Source organism: Pan paniscus, chromosome 5 (genome assembly GCF_029289425.2).
Source record: "Pan paniscus chromosome 5, NHGRI_mPanPan1-v2.0_pri, whole genome shotgun sequence".
Lineage (NCBI taxonomy): Eukaryota > Metazoa > Chordata > Mammalia > Primates > Hominidae > Pan > Pan paniscus.
In genome coordinates, this window is record NC_073254.2 from 24,119,473 (window position 1) to 24,138,994 (window position 19,522).

A 19,522-nucleotide genomic window follows, 5' to 3' on the forward strand; every position below is an offset into this window, starting at 1 on the left:
ATGTTAGTTCACCATAGACTGTTTACTGACCTGCTATTTGAAGGAGCATTGGTATAGCGTCTGTGGTCCAAGCGGCTAAAACTTGGTATCACAAGCAAACCTTAATGCAGAATTTTCTATCTTCAAACATTTGGGTGGCAAGTTAAGTAGCTGGAGATCATTTTTAAAAAATATTTGAAAGTGAAATTGTTTTTCATTGCCTTCATTTTTGTAGGGTGTATATTATGCTGGTTTCTGTATGAAAATTTAATTATTATAAGTTTACTTGTTATAAATTTGTCTTATTCACCATCTGTGCCCTGTGCAAATAAGCAAGAAAAATATTCTAAGTTCTTATCCAAAATAAATGTTTTATTTTTCCAGTGTTTTATATCCAACCAGGAGGCCTGGATTGTGAGGCCAGTGAAATCTCAGCAGTAGGGTCATGGAGTAAGGTAGCAGTCAAGATGGGCTGGGACTGGAGACATTGGTCAACCTCTAGGGTCTTCTACCCAAGAAGGAACATTCGGTTCAACATACTATATCCAAAATGACATGGAAAAGATTGTTGAACAACAGAGAAAATATATACATTTACTACAGATGTGAATGGTACTTCCTACAATTGTGCTGAGCACAATCTGTACAATTTTATGTGGCGGTCCTGACCTCTATGGGTCAGTAGATGGGTCATAGACACTATACCAAGACATACCTAAGGATGTCCAATCAAATGTTTGAGTGTAATAGCAAAAGTGTAGATGCTTGAAAATGTCAAGGGTCAAGATGGACAGCAATGCCTTACCTCTAGTTGACAAATCTGCTGAAGAATAGGGCTATAACTAATGGCTACTACTATAAAAAGTAGAATCCAACCCTCAAGGGAAATTGGGGCTTATAAAAAAAACAATTTTTTAGAGTTCTAGCCAAATTGTCTAGAATTTGTGATAAAATTAATGTCTTTAAAGAACAAGTGGTCCAACAGTAAGAATCAGGAAAATCTATCCCTCTGTGGCCTTCAGATTGGGCAGAGATCCTTGTACATACACCATATATTAATGAGAATTACAGCAGGGGTGATATTCAAAATATATTTAATAAACAGCACAGTGTGGTTATCAGCCAATCAGAATAAATGTTGCCTGTAGCTGGGAAAACAGGGTTGAGAGGATCTTGCTATGCTAAGAGTTAACTCTCTAGTTGCTGCATTACGGTGATGAAAATGGCCTGGTTGTCCCATAGACATTATATTTATGGGTTTTTTGAATAAATATAGAAATTGACCCTCCTGGTCTTAAAACTCGAAGCTCACATTTGTCTCATCCGAGTTCCTTCCACAGAAAAATGACCCTCAGGCAAGGGACTGAAACTCCTCAGATCACTGCACCCAGACAATGAGACGCCAGCCCCCTCATCCATCATGGTGGCTTCCTTGCCCCTCCCTAATTCCTGTTTTCCCACCTTCCCAGCTATATAAACCCCCCAGTTTTAGTCAATCGAGTAGAGATGGATTTGAGACTGATCCCCCATTGTCCTGGTTGATGTCCCTCTAATAAAAGCCCTCTTCCCTGGCAGTACTCCTCTCAGTGATTGGTTTTCTGTGCAGTGAGCAACAGAATCTAGACTGTACCCTGGCATTTTGGTAACACAGAGATTAGGGCACTAGTCCACAAATATGGCTGCATATTGGAATCAACTGTGAATTGTTTATTGAATGCTGATACTATTCTTAGAGATTCTGATTAATTGTTCTTGAGGGGGTGGCCTAGATATGGGGATTTTTTTAAGTTCCTGGATGATTCTAGTATATTTGTCTAGTACATTTGTCACCTGTCTTTGTTTTGTAATTGAGGTTATATGCATTGTCTTATGGTTGGCATTTTATCTCATAAAATAGTGTGGAAAGGTTTAATCGCTGTAAAATATTGACACCACTTATGAAGCAATTTTTCTTTCTTTCTTAAAGATTTTTAGTCAACAGAATAAAGTGTGAGAATCACTGATTTAGCATTCAGGCAATGAGAAGACCAAGAATGGATCAGTACGCACCCTTCTCTCCTACACACATTAGTGTATAAAACCTATGTTATCCGCAACTTAAAAAATAGCTCACTTCAGTTTCAATGGCTTAAGTTTTCAGGAAAATAGATCATAGTAGATTTCATATTCTCTTATCATCCAAATTCCCTAAGCAATGTCCATCTTCCAAGTTCTAGTCAACGTCAAATATTTGTCATCTGTCTTTGTTTTGTAATCGAGGTTATAGCATTGTCTTATGGTCAGCATTTTATTTCATAAAATAGTGTGGAAAGGTTTAATCACTGTAAAATATTGACACCATTTATGAAGCAATTTTTCTTTCTTTCTTAAAGATTTTTAGTCAACAGAAAATCCTTTCAACCCGGCTCTCCTCTCCTGGAAGAAATTATGCATGGAAATTCCTTTTTTACATGCTTTCATTGAAACCCAAATCAGTATCTGAAATGTGTTCTATACTAGAGCAGGTTGTGCTTCAAGCTTTATCTTGGCAAGATACAGAAATTAAAGTCATGGGCCAATTTTTGAATTAACATGAAAATTCTTTTTTATGTGCATACGAAAACATGTCTTTGAAACATCTTGCCAAAGGCTTCTTCATCTTCTGGTTGTTATATAAAAACATGGTCATCCCAAAGGGGCGGAAAAAAAAAAAAACCAACTGTGTTCCACCTTAATCAGATTCACAATCATGTCCTAATGTAATTTGTCCTAATCCATTTCGGAGGAAGACAACCATTTATGATTCCCAGAGACGTGTGGGAATAAATGTGGCTATATGGAAATTCCCTAGGTGTTCCATATACTATATTTACTAGTTCATAAAAAAGCTAATTACATTTCTGAAAAGAAGGCTTTACAGATGCAATGTATGTTCTAAATACAAAACCCTACTCTGTCACCCCACAGTCATATGGTCCTTATCTGTTTGCCATACACAAACTGTATTCTGGATTACAGTAACTTAGTTTATAATAAAAAGCACACACATTACTGTATTAGCCTAATCGTATATGTCAATGTTTGAGAGACAGTCCTATTTTTAGTTTTACTGGGAAAAAATAGGTAACACTTAGCATAGTAAGTAATAAATTACCCTGTAGTAAAATAGAAAATGATTGGTTCCTGATTTTTTCCCCAATGCCTTGGAAGATAAATACGTTAAGTGGCTTGTTAAAAAACCCAGCATAATTTTGTTTCTGAGATGCTATTGTAGAGAATGCTTCTGAGGGTATTGAATCTACAAGTTTATTCTGCAATGAAATCCTTTTTCATGGATTTTATTGTTCATTATAAGCATGTTTTTACAAAAGCAATGTTTCCTATAAACAGAACTGGGACTAGATGACACATTACTGAAGCAAGCCAGAAATGTAAATAATCAAACGGTTTTTGTTTACTTTTCTGCAATAATCATGAAATCATACTGACCTAACATCTTATCATTTATTTATTTATTTTTCGTGTGATATACTTTTTTCTTTATCTCTAGTGCCTTTCAATGGTCGTTTGTAGCTAAATGAACTCTGCTTTGCTCTCTTGGGCTACAGGAACTCTATCGTTTCACTTAGTCAATGATGTGGTTTCAAAGGCCATAGAGTACTCCTTATGGAAGTTTTAGGGATAGCATAATTGCTCACTGTTGTCAGTGAAAGCGATCTTTGAGGACATCTGGGAATCTGATCTTCCCTCAAAACTAGGACAAATCATGAGTAAACTGATCGACAAACATGATCATTTGTAATTGAATTAAAACAAAGTAACATCTAAATCTAAATAACAAAGCTTCTCTAGGCCATGAATAGAGAGATATTCAGCTATTTAACTTTTTAATGTTTGACCATACCTCTGGTCAACATTAAAGCTTAAGTATCAGGTCCCCGACTCTCTAAATACTTGGCAAATGAACATCACCTACTCCTCTTCCCCACTGCTACTTACTCCACCTAAGAAATACCTTAATCCTTCATCTAGTATTCTTCTCTCCATCTTCCTCCTTCCTCTCAAGAGTCCCCAATGACTTCTTGAGAGATAATTATGCCTGTAGCTCAGGGACTCAAAGTAATCACCAGGCTTGGCATGAAAGAATGCTGGAATGCAAACTGAAGTGCGAAGCAACAAAGATTCAGTGCAGATATTATGAAAAGGGAATGCATTATAGCAATTACTCAGTTGGCCTGATTTCTGCCAGCCTACAGGATACAGCAAAGAGGCCAAAGCATAAACACCACCTAGTATTAGTCATCATGACTCATTGACATTTGGTGTTCAGGACCCAGTGGAAGTCTTTGCATAGAGATCTAGAAGCTTTGGTGACAAAGCTTCTAGAAAAGAAAAACAAAGCTCATAGACTTTTTGGCTTTTATTCAGTATAACATCAACTTCTCCCTGTGTCTCCCTTTAAAGTTGGAGGTTACAATACGGAGCTGTGTTTAGAGAAGCTTAATCATAAAATATCATGTAAAGTTGTGAAGTGCTGCTAGAGTGAACAGTTAGCTCGTTTAATGAGAGTCAGTTGCAACTGACAATGAGGTTGAGAGTGTGATTGCTGCTTGGGCTGCAGGCACTCACGCTGTCACAGTCTATAACCCGAATCCCCACCAGCCACCTATTAATGCTTGATTTTTATCACAGGGGATGAAGAAAATAGCACAGAATCATCAACATAACTTGAGAAAATTCTAAGTGTATGCTGAAATAAGAGTAGCACTGTCACATCACAAATGTAGCCTGCATCATCAAAAAGACATGACAAGGAGGAAAAGGGGAAAACTATACATGTTTTGGAAGAAAGTTCTAGCTTTGCTAGAACTGGCCTCATTTGCCTCAAACAGTCCTAGTGTATGTGATTTTCCTGAAGTCATTATCAATTTCACTCTGAAACTGAACCAGTTTGCACAATGAATTATACAGTCTCATTCTCACTTTATCCAATTTGACACGACTCAGAAGTGTGAGAAAGCAGATTTATTTAGAGCATCTTTGATGTATCTTGTGTTTCACATGTGCTACATAAAGAATCTGTATTAACTGTATTATTTAAACAAAGTAAAGCAATACATTCTATTGGATGGTGTCAATACACAGCGATGAAGGTGCTTAATTACATAAAGGATCATTACTTTTAATAATCATGTAAGTATTTTAATCCTGATTTTAGTAGTTTTCTAGCAATTTTTCATAAGTTACATAAAGTTACTGGAAAAGGATTCTTAGAAGTGAAACTTACAGAATTAAAAAAAAAATTCTAAATTCTAGATGAGCCAAACTGTTTCACTTATTCTGACCCCTAACATCCACACAGCTGAATGGAGATAACCAAAATTATCCGATGAACTGTCCCATGTCCCAGTTGGTAGCTTAAGGCACTGAATAATGGAATCCATTGAGTGCTAAATACATCAATTATCTATTATAATTGTTATAATAATTCTGTTATAATTGTTCTGAACACTGGCAACTTTAATTAAGGAACAAGGTTGTAGTATTGGATAATGTTATGAGCTAAAAGACAATTGTTTCTAGTTTTCTATAATTTTTTTGTGCCAGACATATTCATGCATTTTGCTCAAGATGATTTCCTTAGACAAGGAATTTAAGCCAGGCTTATTCATGGCAGCCAAATGTGACCATGCTATGCCCTCTTCTCACATACTACTAATTGTGGCAGCAGAATGGATTCTGAAACAATCTGCATTGATTGTTAGACTAGATAAAATGTTCATCTTAAGTGAAGTTAGGGACACATATTTTGGGAAGCTTTAGGGGACAGAAACTGAAGCACTAAATAATTATTTTAATCAACACTGCTGCTCGTAACAGCAGCTAATAAACCATGTGAAGCAACAGTGTGAACTACTTTTTTTTTTCTTCCTAACAATTCATTTTGGGACCCACATGCCTAGATTATGGCAACAGCTGTTTTGGAACTAGCTTTGTTGGTTTAATCAAATGTATTTGCACTTTAGGTCTTCTCTGTGTTATTATGATTATTTATTATTATTATTAAATGATATTAGCATGATCTGGGGCCATAAAGCATACAATTTAATTGCATATGTTTTTTGAAACAACAGGATTGGTAACCTGTTGCCACTTTTTTCTTTTCATTTAGGGCATAAATCACTAGAGAACAACTGAAGTAGCTCTCTTTGATTTTATTTAGTGCTTTGGATCCTAACCCATAAGGGAAGTGACTAAGATTCAAACATTTTTTTTTCAACTAATTTGATTTCGAAACTTGCAGGAAGCTGTCACAATGATTCAAAACTGTTTTCTCTGAAACAATAAGTGTAATCTTTGATACAACTGGGCCAGTTAGTCACATTGTAAAATAAGTGCGGGAATAGAAAATCAGGTCAGCTGAATGGTCCAATGGTGACAATAAAATGCTGTGCATGTATATTTCCAAATACTTACTGTAGTAATTTCCACAAAAATGAGTCCTATGAAATGAACCTGAGGGTTCCCTGAGTAATAATTTATTTCACTTACTGCATATGAGTACTGACTAAGGCAGCTTCACTTTGCACTTTCAAGGAAGAGGAAAGATCCAGAACTGTCTCTAAAACACTTTTGATACAAATTTGGCCAATGAAATAATTGGGCACTCAATTAGGCAGTAAAAAAACTTACTTCAATTTAGAAACAAACTGACTGATGAGGCCAAGTAAAATAATGGGCCTCATAGTACCACAAACAGGAAAGTCAAACCTAAATTAAAATGAATATGATTCAAGCAACTATAACTTGATTACATCAGTTTTAATCACTTGATCTTTCAGCCCCGAAACACAGCTTTTTAAATACTACTTTATTTTTCTTGTATACAATAGTCATCCTTTTCTATGTATGCTGTGTAGGTCCAGGAAACTTTTATCAATAGAACAAGATAGCTATTTATGTCTGTATTTCATCATTTACATATGATTCATTTACTCATGAAATGTTTATTAAGGATCTGCTCTATGCTAGCCTCATTCTAAGGACTGAGGATAAAATTATGGGCTGGATAAACAAAGGCCCTGCATACTGAAGATAAACAGCCAAGCAAATAGTAACAATAACTTAAAAATAATTGTGATCATGGAAGTCAAGGTCACGTTGGGAGCATGAAGGGGCATCTCACCTAGTCTGGGGTGGGGGTGTGTGTGTGTGTGTGTGTGTGTCTACGTTTGTGGTGGGGTTGGTTAGAGGAAGCTTTCTGGAGGAAATGTCATTAGAGACTTGAAGGAATGCGCCAGGGGATGAAAGCGGCTCACAGCAGCCCCTACCTGCAGCTCCTCAATTAATTGTTCTTCCTGGATATGGTCCTGCCTCATTCCAGAGTTTCCTAGAGTCCAGTGAGAACTTCAGAATGTAGTCAAAACCTAGTCTCCTTAGGCTAGGATCCCAACTTGGTATAGGTATGTTCGCCTGCCGTGGTAATGTTGTTGTTTTATAACTGCATTAATCAACAACATTTAGAGATTAAAACATTTCCCTCCAAAATCCACACTTTGGGCTTCTCTTGCAAAAAAATAAAAAAGGAAGCTCTGGCAATAGTGATCTTGGCTTCCTGGGTAGCAGTTAATCCCTTGGAGCAAATAGGACTCTCCTTCACACCACAATCCCTTCATTCTTTACTAACCCTCAGTATGAATGACTGTCTCTAATATTTCATACTTCGCCTCCTCAACTTCGCTCATTTAGGTCACTTTCCTGGCATCTATAGACGTTTTGGCTTGTAACCTAGGCTTAATGCTATACCAGGTTTTAAGTAAAAGAAACACCTGATATTTCATAGCCTTTTGGGTGTTGAGTTAACCTGATCCTTCACTGCAGAGTGTATGTGTGTGGATATAGCCCACAGATGTTTAATTCACATTACCAATATTTAAGAAACATCACCCTGGATATTTTTCAGTGGTTCTGTTTTTCTTGTTCATACCTTGCCCATGTATTTACAGGCAATTTTGTTATTGTTCTCAATTGAACTGCACATAATTGCTTAAACAAGACACACATTCAAATATACAAAATGTCACTTTTTAAGTAAAGGGATATGCATGAACTCTAAAGAAAATAAGATTTTAAAAAGAATTTAAAACATACTCAAGCCTCAAATATTTGTACTTTGTGAATGAGCCTTTAAGCCTGTCTAGGCAAGCAAGATCATTGCGGAAGTTTTTTGAGGCGGATAGTAGAAACACTCATGTTTGAATGTTCAGATGAACAATACGGAAGGACATCGTGAAATGAACAATTTGGTAAAGGCATCTGGACAACACCTAGGGGCAGATGCACATACAACAGAGAAAAATAATAATATAGCAGCCTTAATGGACTCAATTACCGTGCAGTACATGCTTTAGTGTCTTCTTGGGCCCCCTTAAACTGTGTATTAAACATTTGGAATTAAATTGAGGCTCATTGTGTCTGAGAAGAGGCATGTTTCAAGTTTGTTTTTCCTTGATTGTTTAATAAAAGAGGAATAAGTGAGGCTACTGGAGGGAGAACAACAATTTCTTACAAGCTAGGAATTCTGAATTCCTGACATGAAGCTGGTCCTGCTTAAATTATCATGAAAGACATTTGACTGGACTTGGGCATGAAGCATTACGTACTGCTAAGAAAGAGCGAATGAGGGGCAAAGAGGAGTGACCTGGGATTGGAGTGGGGGTATTGACCTTCCAGCAGAGTAAGGATCAGGAGGGCTCACACGGTGAGAAGGGCAGAGAAGTAAAGAAAGAAGGAGGCCAAATCTGCAGTCATTAGACTGGATATGATTGATTGTCACTCAGCACCCATTTCTAGCCCATTCCTGTGTTCTTCCCTGCACTAAAGAGCCAGAAAGTTAAAGGCTGCATTTCCTACACTTTCTTACAGGTAGGGTTCTAGAGAGGAATTAGGTCTCTCCAGTCTGATGTGCCTTCAGAAGATCTAGAAGGTAAATGAGATGGAAGCTATCTTCTTTTTTTTTTTCAGTTATACTTTAAGTTTTAGGGTACATGTGCACAATGTGCAGCTTTCTTGATATTGATTCTGACACACAAAGGAACGTCCTGGAATGTGAGGGTCAAGGGACTTTTGCAAAGGCCAGCCTCAGCATTCTGGTGGCTCCCTGGTCCCTGAATTGCACCTGTTTGTTCTCAACTGAGTAGTTCTAAAGTTGCCTTCATGTTCCCTGCTCTGTCATTGTCCCCAATTATTTCTTTAAACCCATTTTACTTGAAATACCTAGAGTACTCTATTTTCTGCTCTGAATGTTGACTAATACAGTCCTAGTTCCAGAATTTGAAGCTAGCAGATGGAACCCATCCAACTGGAGAAGTGCTGATAGAGGAGTCAGGATGGCTTTGTTATGGTTTGGGACGATCTATCTGTAAACAGCATAATCCAGGCTTTTAGCTTAGAGGAGGCTTCCGGGGAAAGGGTTGGCAGAAGTTGGGTGCAGCCTCAAATAAACAGTCAAATATTGGAAGTTGTGTCAAGGCAACACATAGGAACGAAGAAAAAATATAAAGAAAAGTTAGACTAAAGCATTAGTCCATTGGTTGGACAAATAATGAGTTAGCAGTAGGGTAAAAGAAATTTTATAAGTGATAAGCTTAAAAAAAAATCCCAGGTTCTAGACTGTAGTGGGCAGAAGAATAAAGACAACTAAAGAAAACCATCCTGTAACAGCTAGACTCTGGATCCCATCTAGAGACATGACTCTAGATAAGTGAATGATAGAAGACCTGACAATAATAGGACTGGCTCAAGAACTAGTACAGTACTGATGTTATAAGTAGGAAAAGCAATCCAGGGGACTGAATCCTGAACACTTACAATCTGCCCTGTTACAATGTATGCATGCTGGATACTGTACAGACAGGTAGGGTGGGGATAGGCAAAGTAACAAGTTAAGGGGTTGTGGAAAGAAGATGGACACTAGAAAAGGCTGCAAGAAATGGGCAGAGGAAAGTAGGGGGGAATATGCCTATCACTTTTATTTCAAGAGAATCATTCAAATGTATACCCAGCAGTTGAATAAAAGACTACAAAACTGAGTGATTTTACTCCTTGCAACAAGAGAGAGGGCCCTCTCAGTGATCTATAAAGAACTGCAGAAAATATATTTTAAAACATTTTGGAGTACAGGTCTCACTCTGTCACCCAGGATAGAGTGCAGTGGCACAATCATAGCTCACTGAAACCTCAAACTCCTGTAGAGACTGGGTCTTGCTGTATTGCTCAGGCTGGTCTCGAACTCTTGGAGTTAAGTGATCCTCCCTTTTTGGCCTCTTGAAGTGCTGAGATTACAGTTGTGGGCCACCATACTTGCCGGTAGAAAGTGTTTTATAAAGGGTGTCAGCACAATATTCTTTTGCCTCACGTATTTATTCCAATATTATAATAATATTATAATAATAATATAATAATAATAATTTATTATATTGGGAAAGTACACCAAAAAAAATTTCAAGCACTGGGCATAGGCAGATCAAAACTTCAAACAGAGGTGGCATAATGCGAGTAAAAGATCCGGATAGGAAAACTAACCTCCAGAAATTGTCATTAACCATTGTCATTAATCACTGTCATTGATATTTGGACAATTGATTAAGTTTTTCTGGCTCCAAAATTTCTGATAGATAAGAAAGAGAGTTGGGTCATGTCATCTTCAAAAGCAAATAAAGACTGATGTAAAATTATGTGCTCCAAATTTCTTTTTAAATGAGAAAAAATAAATCCAAGAAAATACCCATTTCTGGCAATGATGCTGAGAAACTCACTCATATGTTGTGCTTGGTGATGTAAATTTGTTCAAACTTTTTGGGAATAATGTATAGTATGTTCTAGGAGCCTTAAAAATGTATCATTGAATACATGATGCTATATTTTGAAAAGTACTTTAAGAAAATAATTTTTAAAACATGGGAACACTAGATGACAAAAGTATCCATCACATTATTTTCAGTATTATAGAATCATACAGCTTAAATATTAAAAGTAAGATACTTAGGTCAATATAATAAGTTTAAAGGAGTGTTATTTAGAGACTAAAATTATCTTTCAAAGACACTGTAGAAACATCGAATTGTGTATACTGCAACATTAAATCAAAAAGCAAATACAAAATTAAATATATACAATAACTATGTAAAACTATGTAAAAAATGGCCACCAAATTTTCTAGGAAAAAAAAGTTTTACAATCTTATCTTCCTATTGAACTTAAACATCCTAGTTTCAAAGCAGCACCTCCACCATCAAACAAGATCTCTAGAGGAGGCCAGACGTGGTGGCTCATGCTTGTCATCCTAGCACTTTGGGAGGCCACAGTGGGCAGATCACCTGAGGTCAGGGATTTGAGACTAGCCTGGCCAACATGACGAAACCCTGTCTCTACTTAAAATACAAAAATTAACTGGACATGGTGGTGCTTGCCTGCAATCCCAGCTACTTGGGAGGCTGAGGCAGGAGAATCACTTGAACCCAGGAGGCCAAGGTTGCAGTGAGCCGAGATTGTGCCACTGCACTCCAGCCTGGGCAACAGAGAGAGACTCTGTCTCAAAAAAAAAAAAAAAAAAAAAAAAAAAATCTCCAGAGGAGAACATCCCTGGGCCCACTGATGTCTTATTCTTCTCACTGTGCATCCTTCATTACTGAAAGAAGTGTCCCCAGGGCCCTTCCTGTTGAATACAGCTGGCTGGTGGGTTTGCTAACCTTGCTTAGTTGATGCAATCTATGATGCCCACCTAGTCGAGCTTTCTATTCCCGTCTTATTGCCAGGCATTTTCAACTTCACCTCATTTACTACAGGGCAGTATCATTACCAATCCTTCAAGCAGCTATCCCATCAATGAATTATACAGGCTCAGATATCCTTGCCAGCAGGTTAAATCTGATGCTACTAAAAAATATGCAATGATAACAACCACTCCTCTATCCAGCCTTGTATTTTGGGTCTCCTGTGTCAACACCTTTATTCATTGTCATATATACTCTCTCTGTTCCTGCTAGTTCATATTGACCAGGGCCTGTGATGAATTTAATGAATACTCCATTTCTTCCCATCCCATGCAAAAACGGTACCTTCCCATTAAAGCCATGCTGCAAACGGATCCTAGTTATTGGACTAGAAATAGTAAAAGGAGAAGGGGCAAGTTGTGAAGAGAAAGAGAATTTATTTTGTGAGGCATCTGCTTTATGTGAACTCTCTGTAGACACTCTAGGCACAGGGAGGCTGTTCTTTCTTAGCAGGCAGAAGGTGTCATTTCTATCAGCTTGGAGGATTCAGGTGATTCTGGGGATACAGGTTCTCACGTGGATGACATAATTGTCTTTATCTTGGGTCTCAAATTCCCTCTCCTTCCCTATTAGACCCAACTTTTACATGGACAACTTGCTGGAGCTGTAAACTGAATATCCTTGTTAACGCCACAACCATAATGATCCAATTCTAGGCCTAACTTCATTATAGTCTTGCCTCTAAGTGCAGGAGATGAGGGTCTCTTTAACCCTGCCACAGAGGTCTTCTGACTTTCATAGTGTATTCTTTTTTTTTTTTTTGAGACAGAATCTCGCTCCGTCACCAGGCTGGAGTGCAGTGGTGCGATCTTGGCTGACTGCAACCTCTGCTTCCCAGTTTCAAGCAATTCTTCTGCCTCAGCCTCCCGAGTAGCTGGGATTACAGGCGCGTGCCACAACGCCCAGCTAATTTTTCTATTCTTAGTAGAGACGGGGTTTCACCATGTTGGTCAGGCTGGTCTCGAGCTCGTGACCTCATGATCCACCCGCCTCCGCCTCCCAAAGTGCTGGGATTATAGGCATGAGCCACCGTGCCCAGCCCACAGTGTATTCTAAGGTGATACCTGGATGAGCCTATCATTATGTTTATCAAGATTTTTATAGCAACTAGAAAAACTCAAGAAACTCCATAATTCTTATAATAACCATTTGTCACCCTATTTTTCAAGCATCAGTGCTTCTCTTCCACCTGTATTCTATCATATTCCAGCACAGGTGAGAGTTAGTAATTGACACCCAAGGGTTATCACCACCCTACTTATCACCAGGAGAAGGCACTTGCTGCCATCATTTTTCAGAATGCCATCACAATGGTCTGCTTTCCAGGGTATTAATTGAATGAGTTTAGATTCCCCCAAAGGCAGATGCCAAGACAAGATTTTGGCCCATGTGTTTCTTTGAGAGGTGGACAGGAAGCACAATGAAGTAGTGAAAAGGAGAGGAAGGGAATGAGGTAAGAATAAGGGGGTTAGCACTATGGGGAACTTATTGGGAAGCTCAGTCCCACCAAAGACTGTCTCAGAGGTGAAGTAGAACATATCTTAATATCTCAGACTTATCCCACTGAAGTGCAAAGAAGCTGGCATACTTATTCACCAACTCCCATTTCTTATTGTTGAGAACCGCTCCTGGGACATTAACTCCCTGATACTTCTGGTTGCTTCCACTGCTGGATAATTCTCAGAGGCAGGATAATGCAGAAAGCCACTGGCCTTGAATATGACCATCTGCAATTTTTTTTGTGGGTGAACTAAAAGGATATGGGTGGAGTAATAAACATGTCTGTTATAGTTAGGGAACATCTCCAACGAAAAAACATTATAGTCTCATTTAACTCATATTTATGAGCACTCTGGGGTGCTTCACAGTATTTAACACCATAGAAATTGCTTAGCGATGGACTAAAAACATATGACATAATCCTAGGAACCCCTGCAAGACCATTCTTTGAGAAATGAACAATATTAAGAAGGTATCTGAATTGCAGCTCTGAATCGCTCTCAGGATGTGACGATGGTCTGTTGCTCAGACACCATATAATTGCTGAGAAATGTATTAGCTGGAAAAAGGTAAGTAGGTAAGCAACAAAGAATGAATGAAAGTAAACAAAAGGAAGCACTTCAATATACTGTTTAGACTTCTACTCTCTAATACAGACATCTTTAGCATATGCATGTATTTACATGTGTGTTCATGTCAAATATATAAAATATACATGCATAGATAATGCATACCTTTATCATAAAATCTTATATATATATATGTGCATTTGTGTACTTAAAAAAATTAACTTTGCGTGCTTTTTGTTAGACTATAACATCTTATTTAAGACTCAGAGCCAACGTGATCTTAACGGTCTCTCCTGAAGATTTATGAACTACATAAGGAAATTAACAGAATGGATAGACAGATAAATAGATAGATAGACAGACAGCTAGATAAATAGATAATAGATAGGCAGAATGTCTATAGTTATAGATCATTAAAATATAGAAAGGTTTTATGGCAGGTCAAAAGTTAGAGTACATGGATTTTAAAGGATCATGTAAGTCTTTATTAAGATTGCATTTAAGCTGAGCCTTAAACAACAATTAGAATTTGGGTATGCAGAGATGGGAGGAAATGGGGAGCAGATACAGACTAGACAGTCCATGTGGAGGAAATAGCTTAAGCAATAAGTTCAAATAATATACCAACTAAAATAATAATAATAACAAGAAGCTTTGTATTTCAGAATTTATTGTCCTAGGAATTACTGCACAAAATCGGAGCTGAAGTATGTCCCACGGTAAAATGCCCATCTCTGGTGTTTCTTTGCATCTAGGACAAGTTAACAGATAATGTATATAATTTCACATAATTACAGTAAAAGGTTAGTGCCAGTGAAATGGCCACAAGGGGTATTAAAATAACAAACAGCTAAGTGATGCTTCTTTGCTCCTTCTTCCTGGTGCACCCTGTTAGCTAATGGGGTAAAAAATCACGAACAAAATGTTGTCCTCCCCTCTTTGGCTGATTTCCCCTTTGACCTTTTGGGGTTCAGGCTGTTTCCAGACTTCATTTGCACACTCGTTTCTCCTCCTTCCCTGGCTTAGCACTCAGTGTTTCCACAGCAGATTAATGACAGCTAATAATATCTGATATATCTGGACATTGCCACATAATGAGTTGCAGTCCCACTGGGTCCCAGAAGTGTCACCACTAACAAATTCGCCAGACCTGCACATAATTAGCATGTAAAGGGAGTGATCGTGCAGTAAATCTGTAGGGGAAGATGGATAGCCCAGGAGAGAAAATGTAAGGGGAGAAAAATCCTTTCTTATCATGCCTTACTAAATATATGTTTCTTGGCAAGAATATTTTCTTGATAACAAACTGTGGACAGGTTACCTTAACAGTAACATTATTCCTTTCATGGCTGATAGGCAGAATTTCATTATGTCACAGCTAATGTTTCAATATTTCTGCAAAATGTCACCCTATGTAAATTAGGAGAGGTTAGGGTTTCCTTTGCAGTTTTCTTTAAAGATGCACGACCCCCTTTCATCGTGGCCTGGTGCTCACTTCTCTCCTATTTGACAGGCTAGAATTTAGTGAAGAAACCTATAGAAACTTTGCCCTTAGCTTGCAAAAGCTAAATGAAATGGTATATATACTCAGAGACAGTGCCTTGAAAACTACAAATGGAATTTATACTAGAAAGCGAAAATAAAAAGAGAGAAGGAATCCAGAAACCTCAGTGTACATAGTATGATTACCAACTTGGAGGCATGTTTCTCACATGATACTGAACATTTAGACCCACATGGTAATTTTAGGATTTGTCTCTTGCAATCGGAACAAAAATGGAAATGTTTCTGATTGTGTTCAGTGGGGCATGAGAGCTTTGCCCTGATCCTTCAAACCCAACACAGTAATCCATGCCAGAATAAGGCCTGCTACTTGAAAGAAAACCCCAAAACATATGACTGTGAAAATAAACCTGTTGAGGGAGACACTTCTGAAATGTGGATCAACTCTTTTCCTGCAAGAGTTAGGAAACTGAGCCAGAGGGCCTAGGTGAAAGTGTGAAGAAGTTTTAACAACCAAACCGGAAAAAGAGCTTTGATGCACTGGGCCTTGGGAAGACATGCTGTGGAGGCTGTTTACCTCCTTTGACCTTTGACTTGTGATGTGTGGCCAGTGTCAGCCTCCTATTTGATACCTCACAATTCTTCCAATAAACATAGGGATTAGGGGAGGAGGATCATTCCTTGAAGCAGGATTTTGAGAAGTTAGTCCCGGATGCTCAGGGCAATCTAGTAGACAGTCAGCGCTTGCAGCCTGATAATTACCCTATAAGGTGATCAATAAAAACCCTGAGGGCAAAGACTCTTCTCCACCCCTCGATTCACTGCACTCAGGTTTCTGCCCCTCAATGCCCCTGAAAAGTGACACTGGTGACCTCCAAAACCATCCCTTGTAGGTCTTTTTTGATTTGAATGGTCTATATCTTCAATGGGCAATTCCGTTCACACACATGATCTCCAATGTCCTTACACCGGCTGATTCCTAAATGCACGCTCCCAAGACCCTTTCAACCAATGCTCTACTGAGCATCTACTCCTGAATGGCCCAAAAGCTTTCTAGTCTTAATATGTCTAAAATTCAACTTCTGTGTCAGCCAACACAGCCCAACCTCAACTCTCTCTTCCTATATTGAAAAATGTGATAGTGTCACAACTCATCCAGTGTCCAAAGGCATTCAAGGAGTCACTCTTCCCTCACCCTCCTATTCAGTGTTGCAATTTTCTTAAATGCCTTTCATATTCACCCCCTTTTCTTTGAGTCTTCACTTCTTTACACTTTATTTATCTCTTAGATTATAGAACACATGCTGGCAGGTCCTCTGATTCACATCTTATCTTTTCCCATCCTTCTGCTACCAGAATGATCTTTCTAAAACACAAATGCAACCACATTACTCATTTCTTGTAAGCCCTCCAACGAGTCCCCATAGCCAAAATAATCAAGCTCAAATCCCTAAATTCCTTAAAGTAGCAGACACAATTCTTTGCCTGGCTTCTGACTGACTGCCTTGCTTGCTTTATGTTGCTTGTTTGCTTGTTTTTGTTGTCAGATGTAGCATCTCAGTCCTACATCTGCATCTGCATTTTAAGAAGATTCCCAGGTGTTTTGAATTCACATTTAAAATCTGAGAAGCACTGATCTAGCACACTGGTTCTCAAGCTTGACTACATATGAACTCACCTGAGAAGCTTTTAAAACTTATGATAACTGAGTCCCATTCCCAGAGATTCTAATTGAAAGATTTGTTAGATATGACATCACAAACTTGATTACCGAGGACAAGAAAAAATAATTGATACAATTGAATTTTATCAAAGCTAAAATTTTTTGGTATTTGAAAGATGCTATTAAGAGAATGAATAAAGGTGATATTTCTACCTTCATCAGATGAAAAGGTGATCAACATCATTGTTCATTAGAGAAATGCAAGTTAAAACCATGATAAGATACCACTGTACCACTATTAGAATGATTAAAAGTAAAAAATACACATTTCACCAACTGTTGGCATGGACGTGGAAGAACTAGAATGTTTGTATATTGCTGGTGGAAATATAAAATGCTGCCACCATTATGCAAACAGTTCAGCAATTTCTTAAAACATTAAGCCTACACCTACTATGAGACACAGCCATTCTGCTTCTAGGTATTTACTCAAGAGAAAAGGAAACGTATGTGCATTCAAAGACTCATACATGGAGGATCATAGTAGCTTTATTTGTAATAGTTCAAAACTAGGGAAAACAAAACAAAACAAAATGTCAATCAGATGAAAGGATAAACAAGTTGTGGTATCTATGGAACACTACGCAGCACTGAAAAAGAATGCACCATTGGTACAAACAACATAAATGGATCTCAAAGTAATCATGCTGAGTGAAATAAGCCAAACAAAAAGAGTATACCATATGATGTCACTTATGTAAAACTTTAGAAAATCAAAACTAATATATTGTGATATAAAGCAGATCGGTGGTTGCTTGGTGATGGGAAACAAAGAGAGCTGGGAGAGCCTACAGAGACCTGATTAAACTTTTGGGGGTATCACCCAAAAGCTTCACCCACAGCTAGTGAAGCTAGATGTTCACTAGCTTGATTCTGAGGATGGTTTGAGCAGGGTACACATGTGTCAAAACTTACTAAATTGTACACTTTAAATATGTGCATTGTCCTGCACGTCAATTACATCTCAGTAAAGCTGTTAAATCAGTGCTCATGGGCTGGGCGAGGTGGCTCACGCCTGAAATCCCAGCACTTTGGGAGGCCGAGGAGAGCAGATCACAAGGTCAGGAGATGGAGACCATCCTGGCCGACATGGTGAAACCCCGCCTCTATTGAAAACACACAAAAAAATTAGCTGGGTATAGTGGCAAGCACCTGTAGTCCCAGCTACTTGAGACGCTGAGGCAGGAGAATCGCTTGAACCCAGGAGGTGGAGGTTGCAGTGAGCCAAGATCGCGCCACTGCACTCCAGCCTGGCAAAAGAGTGAGACTCCATTTCAAAAAAAAAACAGTGCTTATGTTACAGCCTAGAAATATTAAATCAGCTATATCTTTTGCTCTAAGTATACATTGTTTCCAGCAATACAAAAATACATATTACACGTCTCCTTGAGTTTCCATATGCCCTCCCACATGATTTCTGTCTAGGAAACTGTCCACGGGTAAAGATTTCAATCAGTTGTCACTCCCTATGTGAAGTCTTCCTAGGTCCTCCTTTAGTAGCTTGGATGGTTCTGTTCCTTTTACCCTCCTGTATTTCTAACAGTTAATTAAGACCTTTATACATCTGCATTTGGTATTAGATAATGATCTTTTTGTGGAAGAGACTTAGAATGATTCATGTAGGAATCAACATTTGCCAAGTGCTAAAAAATGTCAGTGCACCGAAAGAACTGGGTGACTTTGGCCTGGGCTACCACATCTGTGAGTAAATGAACTCCAGTTATGTCGAAGGACAAAGAGTTGGTGGGTCAGTTTCAGGATACCATAGGGTCCCCTAAGTATTGGTGGTCATGAAGAAGACACATTTTATTGCGTTTTTTTAGGCAGCCTTCTTGCCTCAAAAATCAGCAAGATAACTAAATAATAGAGATTACTTATAGAGTAGTAGATTGTGTAAGGACTTTTGTCTCTAGCTCAGTTCCCTATTCACTGTTCTTGAATAAATGAATACTGGCATAGGCAGCCTTTATAATAAAAAGGTCCCCTATGTACCGTAATGTCTATATTTCTCCGGTTTGTGAAGCTGAATGCCCTCCTTAGTTTTCTCTGCATATTTAAGTTTCAAGCATCTTTGAAGACTCAAGCCAAAGTCTACCTAGTGCATAAAGCCTCCCTCGGCCAGGCGTGGTGGCTCACACCTGTAATCCCAGCAGTTTAGGAGGCCAAGGTGGGCGGATCACCTGAGATTGGGAGCTTGAGACCAGCCTAGCCAACATGGTGAAACCCTGCCTCTACTAAATATACAAAAAATTAGCTGGGCGTGGTGGTGTGCGCCTGGAGTCCCAGCTACTTAGGAGGCTGAGGTGGAAGATTCACTTGAGTCCGGGAGCCTGAGGTTGCAGTGAGCTGAGATTGCACCATTGTTCTTCAGCCTGGATGACAGAGCAAGACTCAGTCTCAAAAAAAAAAAAAAAAAAAAAAAGCCTCTCTCCCTA